The sequence below is a fragment of the Quercus lobata genome, chromosome 5 (assembly GCF_001633185.2).
Source record: "Quercus lobata isolate SW786 chromosome 5, ValleyOak3.0 Primary Assembly, whole genome shotgun sequence".
NCBI lineage: Eukaryota > Viridiplantae > Streptophyta > Magnoliopsida > Fagales > Fagaceae > Quercus > Quercus lobata.
In genome coordinates this window covers 79,222,654-79,231,662 of record NC_044908.1, presented here as the reverse complement: position 1 = coordinate 79,231,662, position 9,009 = coordinate 79,222,654, and the positions used below count along the sequence as shown (strand labels likewise).

Below are 9,009 nucleotides of genomic sequence, written 5' to 3'. Positions count from 1 at the left end.
ATCATTGTCTTCTTGCCTTGATGATTGAAAAAAGGGGTCTGCCAAAGCCTAAAAGGTTTATCTTTGAGGAAATGTGGATTCACGATGAAAGGTGCAAAGAAATTAAAGAAAGGGCATGGGATCTGCTCATGGTAAGCCCAGACACACAAATTCAGAATAGAATTATGAATTATCAAACTCACTTGCAGAGATGGAACCGAGATGTATTTGGCAATGTTAATAAAATGTTAAAGCAAAAGCAAGAACGACTTAAACGGCTAGAAACTCTCAACTTGCTCCATGAAACAACAAAAGAAATTCAGGAACTGAGGAAGGAAATAAATGAGTGCTTGACCAAAGAAGAAGTGATGTGGAACCAACGATCAAGGGCTATATGGCTGAAGCATGGGGATCTTAATACTAAGTTTTTCCATGCCACGACTACTCAAAGGCAAAGGAAAAACAGGATTGATGGATTGAGGGGGTCGAATGGTAGATGGCATGAGGAACAAGAGGAGATTGAACAAATGATTCTAGATTATTTTGTGGAGGTGTACAGCTCTGAGCAACCCTGTAATCATGAAGTCAAAGTGGAGGGCGTAACTACAAGAATCACGACTGAGATGAACAGCAAGATGTTGGAGAAGTTTCGGGAAGATGAAATCAGAAAGGCCCTAAACCAAATGCACCCAACAAAAGCACTTGGACCAAACGGTATGCCCCTAATTTTTTATCAAAAGTACTAGGATGTTGTGGGTAGTACTGTCATCAATTTTGTTCTGAATATTTTAAACTCAAGTAGGATGCCTCAGGTTCTTAATGAAACATATATATGTTTAATCCCCAAGGTTAAATGGCCACATAAAATTTCAGAATTTAGACCCATAAGCTTATATAATGTAATTTACAAGATTATTTCCAAGGTACTTGCCAACAGGTTAAAGAAAATTTTCCCCAATGTAATAAGCGAAGAACAAAGTGCCTTTGTGCCAAGGAGGCAGATCACAGACAATGTGTTTATTGCATACGAGACCATGCATCGCATAAATCAAAAAAGGAAAGGGAAGGAGGGGATGATGGCAGTAAAACTTGACATGAGCAAGGCATATAATAGAGTCAAGTGGGCGTACCATGAGGAAGTTATGACAAAAATGGGCTTCCAAGAAAGATGGATCTCCCTATCTATGATGTGTGTCAAATCAGTGTCCTTCTCAGTCCTTAATAATAGGGAACCGAAGGGCAGAATCATACCAACAAGGGGCCTACGGCAAGGCGATCCTATTTCACCATATCTCTTTTTACTTTGTGCGGAAGGTTTGTCAGCAATGCTGAGGAGGAAGGCCAGTTTGTGGAAAATTAAAGGGATCTCGGTGTGTAGAAAGGCACCACAAATATCGCACCTCCTATTTGCAGATGATTGCATAATTTTTTGCAAAGCGACAAAGGAGGAAGGCAATTGGGTTATGAAGATTCTAAAGGATTACGAGGTTAATTCAGGGCATAAATTAAACAAAGAAAAAACCTCACTTTTATTTAGCAAAAATACCTCAAGGGAGACTCAAGAGGAAGTAAAGAATCTTTTTGGAGCACAAATAATACAACAACATGAAATATACCTTGGGTTGCCACCCATAGTGGGTAAGGGAAAGAAGAAAGCTCTTAGTCGGATAAAGGACCAAGTGGGAAGAAGAATTGCAAGTTGGAAAGGAAACCTCCTCTCCAACGCGGGAAGAGAAATCCTCATAAAAGCGGTGGCCCAAGCATCCCCCACCTACACGATAAGTTGTTTCGTCCTCCCCGATTCTTTATGCTCGGAGTTGAACTCTTTGGTTAGAAACTTTTGGTGGGGTCAAAAAGAGAAGGAGAGAAAGTTGGCTTGGGTGTCGTGGGAAAAGCTTTGTAATAAAAAATCTGAGGGGGGAATGAATTTCAAGGACCTAAAGGCTTTCAATTTGGCCTTGTTAGCCAAACAAGGGTGGCGGATCCTAAAATCCCCAAACTCATTGCTCCATAGTGTTTTTAAAGCAAAATATTTTGCCAAAGCATCCTTTATGGACACCTAATTGGGGAGGAATCCCTCTTATGTTTGGAGGAGTGTTGTCGCGGCTAGAGACATTATTGATAAAGGCTTAAGGTGGAATGTGGGTAATGGGAAAAAGGTGAACATATGGAATGATAGGTGCCTGCCAACAGTGGATTCTTTCAAGAGAGTGAGCCCAAGAAACCAGGAGGTACGGCTAGAGAAGGTTGAGCAACTGATTGACTTTGACTAGGGCTACTGGAATATTGATAAGGTGAGAGCCACGTTTCTGCACCACATAGCGAAAACAATCCTAGGAATCTCACTCAATCCGGGCATGACAGAAGACTCTCAATCAGGGCATGGACAAAAAATGGTGAATTCTCAGTCAAGAGTGCTTATGGAGTGGCAATTAAAGTCCTAAAGGAGAAAAGAAAGAGTGATGGTGGAGAGTGTTCAGACAGTAGGCAAATGAAGAAATTGTGGATGAAGATTTGGAGTTTGAATTGCCCAAGAAAAATTAAACATTTCATGTGGAGGTCGAGCAAAAACACTCTCCCTGCGAAAAATTGTTTGAAAAATAGGAAAATGGCTGTGAAGGAGGATTGTGTTTTCTGTGGGGAAAGGGAGACCTCAGGCCATACTCGCTGGGAATGCAGAACCGTGGCAGAGGTTTGGAAAGAGTCTGGTATCAATCTGCCAAATGGCTTATCGCCTCAAGGAGATTTCATCAACCTGGTGTGGAATCTGTTGGAGACGCCAAATGATTTTGACTGGGAGCTCTTTGCAACTATTGCTTGGTGTGTGTGGAAGAACAGAAATGAGATGAAACATGAAGGGAGGAGCAAGCAAGCGAAGAGCTTTGTTGTTGAAGTAGGCAAATATGTAAAAGAATTTAGACAGAATAATATGTTCAACCCGAAGCCCTAAAATCAACCTCCATAAGCTAGACCTCTTTGGCGCCCTTAAAAATCAAGGTGGTACAAAATCAATGTGGATGGAGCAATTTTTGAATACCCCTACTGCTACAGAATAGGAGTAGTTATCAGAAACGATAGAGGGCAAATTATGGGAGCAATGACAAAGAAATTGCACCTCCCCTTGGGGGCATTGGAGGTGGAAACCAAGGCAGCCGAGGAAGGGATTATACTAGCAAGGGATTTGGGTCTTGGAGAAGTGGTTGTGGAGGGTGACTCCATGACAGTAATGTCTGCTCTATCAGGTGTAAATCAGCCCCCATGCTCTATCCAAAAAGTGGTAGAAAGCTCTGTTCATATGCTTCGAAGATTTAAGGATTGGGAAGCAAAGTATGTAGGCAGGAATAGCAATGTTATTGCCCATCAGTTGGCTAGGAAAGCAAATTCTATTTCAGATGCAGTTATTTGGTGGAAGACACCCTCCTTGCAATTGTAAACCAAGTGCTCTTGGATTTTGAAAGTTCAAATACGTGTATAAACACCCTTGAACGTTTAGACCCTCAAATTACAACTTAACCAATTCAAGCATTATGTCAAAAAACTAGTGTGCGGAAACTTAACATAAGCTATAATATGGAATTGGTAAAACTATCTAAGCCTAATTAAAATCACATCCACAGCAGAAAATAAAAGGCAAAGATAAAGGGAAGGAAGATGCAAACACAAAGACAACACACGATGTGTTATCGAAGAGGAAACCGAAGCCCTCGGCGTAAAACTTCTCCGCTGCCCTTCAAGCGGTAAACAATCCACTAGAAAATATAGTTGGGATACATGGACAGTAATAGACCCTCCAAGCCTAATCTACCCAGTGCACCTAAGCCCTCCAAGCTTCTTGCTCCAACGAGGTTGTGCCGAACCTTTTTCTTTTCTAGCTTCTCGGATTCCGCTACTAGACCGTAGCATCAACCAATGAAGATTGGTTCCTTCCTAACTGCTTCCCAGAAATCCAAACAGCTCTCTCACAGTAATGAAAATGGTGAGAACAAGGTTTGGTAAAATGCCTCTCAAAGATTTGACAATGGAGAGGAAGAGAGTTGAGGAATTTGAAGAGACTCTAATGTATAGATTGTTCGTGAATCAATCTTGTTTTTCTTTAGGGTTTCTCTCTCAAAATTCTCTCTGGAAGCTCTCTTACATTTGTGAGTAAAAGGGATATTTATACTGGAGTGGGAGAGGAATGTGAAACGTCAGGATTTACAAAACAGGGGTGGCTCGCGGCTTGACTAAGTCGCGAGATCCAGTCGCGAGATAACCGTATGGCCAGTTATCCTGTTTTGTCCTGTAGTGCTCTAGCTAGCATGACTATTCACCTTCTGGCATGCTTGGCACGTGTGTTGCGTTTGGCGGCTTGCAGCCGCGAGTCACCCGCGAGGCCAAGCCGCGAGTCTCTGTTTTCATGCACATTTTTTGAGCAAACTTCACACTATCTCACTCACTACCCTTACATCAAACCCACCTAAATACAGGGTTACTAAATGCTGAAATACAAGCAAATTTGGCACGGAATAAAGCCAATTAGATGGTTGAATAAATTCAACCTTACAGATGTAGCTTCAATGGGCTGTTGCCCCTATTAATGAAATTTCGTTAAGTTTGGCTATCAAAAAAAAAAAAAAAAAAAAAAAAAGAATTAATTGAGACGCATACTACTTTTCTATTTGTTTTCTCCTAGTTTAGCTCCCATATGTAAAGTGAAAATAATACGTCTTTTTTTTCATTTAAATCTGATGAAATAAAATAAAAAATTATTCTCTTTTTTTACCAAGTGATCCAAAAGTAAGTTATAATTGTGTAGGGTCTAATTGAGTAGGGTCTCATCCTTCGTGATTAAATTTAATAGCTCCACAAATGTAGCTCAATTTAGTTTTGTACATCTCATAAATACAGGATTGAATAAAAAATCCAAAGGAAAGATTGAAATGATTAGGTTATTCTCTTTGATTGTTTGAAAATAAATTTCTTCTTCTTCTTCACTCTTTTGTTTTTGTTTTTATTTTTGTTCATTTTTTGTTTTAAATATTATATATATATATATATATATATATTTTAAGAAGAAAAAGACTAAAAAGGGAGAACTTGGGCAGGAAAACAAATTAGTCATTTTTTTTCACGCCTTAACATTAACTCTGTTTTCACTCACTTTCTCTAGTCTCTACCAACTAAACTCCCTTCTTTCTCTACTTTGTTCTCTGTTCTCTCTGGTCTCCATCACAAACCACTCTCTGTCTCTGCTTTGGCTAAAGGTAATTCCTTTCTCTTTTGGGGTTTTTTTTGCTTTGTATAGATCTTTCCATTTTTTTTCTCTTTTGGGATTAAATGTTCAATTAGTGTGTAAAACGCTAATGAATGTTTAGACCCCCAATTACAAAATAACCAACATATTCAAACAATGTATGTGCGGAATATGAAATATAAGCAATACCCAATTTGGCAAACTACTTTAACACATAATTAATCACAAACACAGCAACAATTAGTGGTTAAAGAGTAAAGGAAGAGAAATGCAAATACGAGGATAACACTAGCCGTGTTATCGAAGAGAAAATCAAAGAACACGGCAAAAAACCTCTCTACTGCCTCCCAAGCGATGAAATGATCCACTAAAGAATAAATACATGAATAGCAATAGACCCTGCAAGCCTAATCCTTCCAAACTTCTTGCTCTAATAGGGTTACGCCTAACCTTGTCTTCTCTAGCTTTCCGGATCCCTGCAATAAGCTTGATATTGTATCCGCCATCCTTGGCATCTTCCAATACTTCCCAAGCTCCAAAAACACTCTCAACACTTTGAATGGGTGTGGGTAGTGTTTGGGTACAAATCCCCTCTCAATGGGTATAACAATGGGAAAGGGAAAGAGAATAGACTACAGAGATTTCTCTCTAAGAATGAGTAGTTCTCTCTCTAATAAGGTGGATGTATTATAGAAACATTTCTTAGGATTTTTCTCTCCATAGGCTCCCTTTTCAGCACAATACATTTTGTGGGTATAAGGGTATTTATAGTAAGGTATGAGAGGAATGTGAAAAATCAGTTTTTAGCAAAATAGGGCATTCTAGTGACTCGGCCTCGTGACTGAAACGAGTCACGAGTTAACTGCCAGGCCAAACTATACTTTTTGTCTTGTAGTGCTCTAGTAGTCATGACCCTTCAGCTTCCTGCATGCTTCACACATGTGGCACTTTGGCAACTTGCTAGTCGTGAGTCAGTCGTGAGATCCAATCGCGAGACTCCTCTTAAATGCACCCAACTTGAGTTTCTTCACACTCTCTCACACACAACCCTTACATTATTCCCACCTAAATACAGGGTTTCTACATTCTGAATTACAAGAAAATTTGGCACGAAATAAAGCCAACACATGGTTGATTAAATTCAACCTTACAGGGATTTTGCGGTTTTCTTTTAAGTTAATAAATATCTCTCTGTTATTAATCTATGCACATAATTAATAGTAGTTTCTCTGGGAAAGTTCATATGGTCAATTAAGAACTATAAACCTTTACAACAAGTGCACCCATCCAGTTTGGCCAAGCATTCAACCCAACACAGGTAAGCCCATCTTAGCCTGTGGTGGCTTCAAGCTCCAACCAAGCAAGGCCTACTCTCTCCACCTCACTGCTCTCTAGTCCGGACAGGGCCTCTGCGCCACTGGTTATTGTGGCGGCTCACTTCTCTGCAACGGTCTACGTGGCACCCAACCAGCCACTCTAGCAGAAATAACTCTTTGAAACGAGCAAGACTTCTATGATGTAAGCCTTGTTGATGGCTACAACTTGGCCATTTCAATCACACCCATCAAAGGCTCAAGCAAACGCAGCTACGCTGGGTGTGTTAGTGACCTTAACATGATGTGCCCAGTTGGGCTTCTAGTTCCGTCCCATGATAATAGAAGAGCTGTGGCTTGTGAGAGTGCTTGCTTTGTGTTTAACTTGACGAGCTATTGTTGTACTGGGAGCTTTGTAAGTCCTCAGGCTTGTAAACCCATAGCATACTCTAGGATTTTCTAGGCGGCTTGTCCTAAGGCTTACTCTTATGCTTATGATGATCCTACTAGCATTTCTACTTGCACTGGTGGCAGCTATTTGGTCACATGCTGCCCTTACCACCGTTGATTAATCAGATCAGATGCTTATAGTTAATTGCTGATATAGTAATGCTAGTTTATTTGGTTATTGGTTTTTGTGTTGGTGAGTTATGTGTCTTGTAGTTGATTTGGAATAGTGGAAACTTATCTGTTTGGTCACAATACATAGGTGTTGCCTTTTTCCTCTGCTAACCAATAAAATAAAATAAAAAGAATTGAAAAATTAAAAAAAATAAAAAATAAAATTACAACACTAGACTAACAAGAAGACCCAGACCCCCTGATGAACAGAACACAAAGCCACAAGAACAAGTTTTGGAAAAACTGAATCCCTAAGAAGTATTTCAACAAGCACTTTCTATGCCAATGTTACAGTGAAATGAAATTTAAGAGCGAAATTCCAAAATTTTCTCAAAAATCAAAAAAAGAAAAAGGGGCACAAAACAATGACAAAGAAATTAAGGTTTTGTTTGATTCTTACCTTAAACAAAATCAAAACGAGTTGATCCCTTAAAAAACCCTCAGCGGTGAGTAAATGAGGACGCTGATGGGATGAAGTGAAATTGACGGACTTGAGAGAAGAAGAAGCAATCTAAGAAGGAGAAAAAGGGAGCACACAAGAGAGAGAGCATATGAAGTTGAGAGAGACCCACCAAGTCTACTGGTAACCAAGTCTACTGGTAACGGGTTTCGCACTAAACTTAAATCAACGGTCATAATTAAAATAACACCAATTAATGGTTTAGATTTGGTTGGGTATCGTACCCACAAAAAAAGAAAGGCTTACAATTGTGGGAGAAAATGGGCTTTTGTTCTTATTTTTTAAAATATCTAGCATAATGTCTCTGTTTTGAAACTATATAGCGATATGTTCCTGTTTTAAAACTTGATTTTCTTAAAATCGAGTATCAATGTAGAACTCGAGTTCCTTGAAATTTTTCAAGTGGAACTCATGTTCCATAAAATTTTTTTTTTTATAAGTTTGATTGCCTATAACTTGATTTTGAGAAAATCGAGTTTCAAAACAGGGATATGCTCCTATATAGTTTCAAACAGGGACATATTGTTAGATATTTTGAAAAATAAGGGCAAAAGCCCATTTTCTCCTACAATTGTGTGTGTGTGTGTGTGTGTGTGTGTGTATTTTTCTCATCTAGCATCGTGGTCCAAAAAAGAAATGAGAAAAGGGGATTTGTTATTATTTGAAAAGTAACAATTGCACATGAAAGTCAAAATTTTAGGAGAAATTATACCCTTTTTTGGTGGACTACGTCATTTGTCTATCAATTCACTAAAAGACTCCCACTTATTTAAAATTGTTGAGTCAGTAATTAGTTTCTATTAAATTTTTTTTTTTTAACTCAGCAATTTTAAATAGATTAGAGTCTTTTACTAGAATAGTGGACTGCTGTTTATGATGACCTTATAATTTGTCGAATTTTAGGTACTGAAGGTGTGATTCTAAGTTCAACTCATGTAGTCAATTATGTTAACGCTTTTGAGTTTGACTAGTCAATAAACGAAATTACAAAAGGGTCCGGTTAATGTGTGCCATAGGGGCACACATTAACCATAAATATAAGGGAATACTTTATTAGTTTTGTTTTGGTTTTTCACATGACATCAATGACTTTTATGAGAACAAGAGAAAAGCATCTGACAAATTATATTTTTCTAAAAAGACTAAACTACCCTTCACTCATTTCTCCTCCCGCTCCTCCTCGAAAGTTGAAACACAAGTTACACACCTGAAACAAGTTAACCGAAAACAATACTCTACCACCAAACAACCTCTTACAAAAATTCTCATTAAAAAAAAAATCCTCTTACAAAAATTACACCTCATACAAATTTCAGATGTTACTAGAACAAAACCAAAACATATAATCAATAAAAAAAAAATTATACTTAAATATTTTTTAAAAAGAAATCGATATGGGTTTT

The 9,009-nt window shown here is 38.5% G+C and overlaps 1 pseudogene; it reads left to right on the top strand.

The window, feature by feature from the left end:
* Nucleotides 1–3,076: 3,076 nt before the first annotated feature.
* LOC115991228 lies at nt 3,077–7,103 on the top strand (annotated as a pseudogene).
* Nucleotides 7,104–9,009: the final 1,906 nt, after the last annotated feature.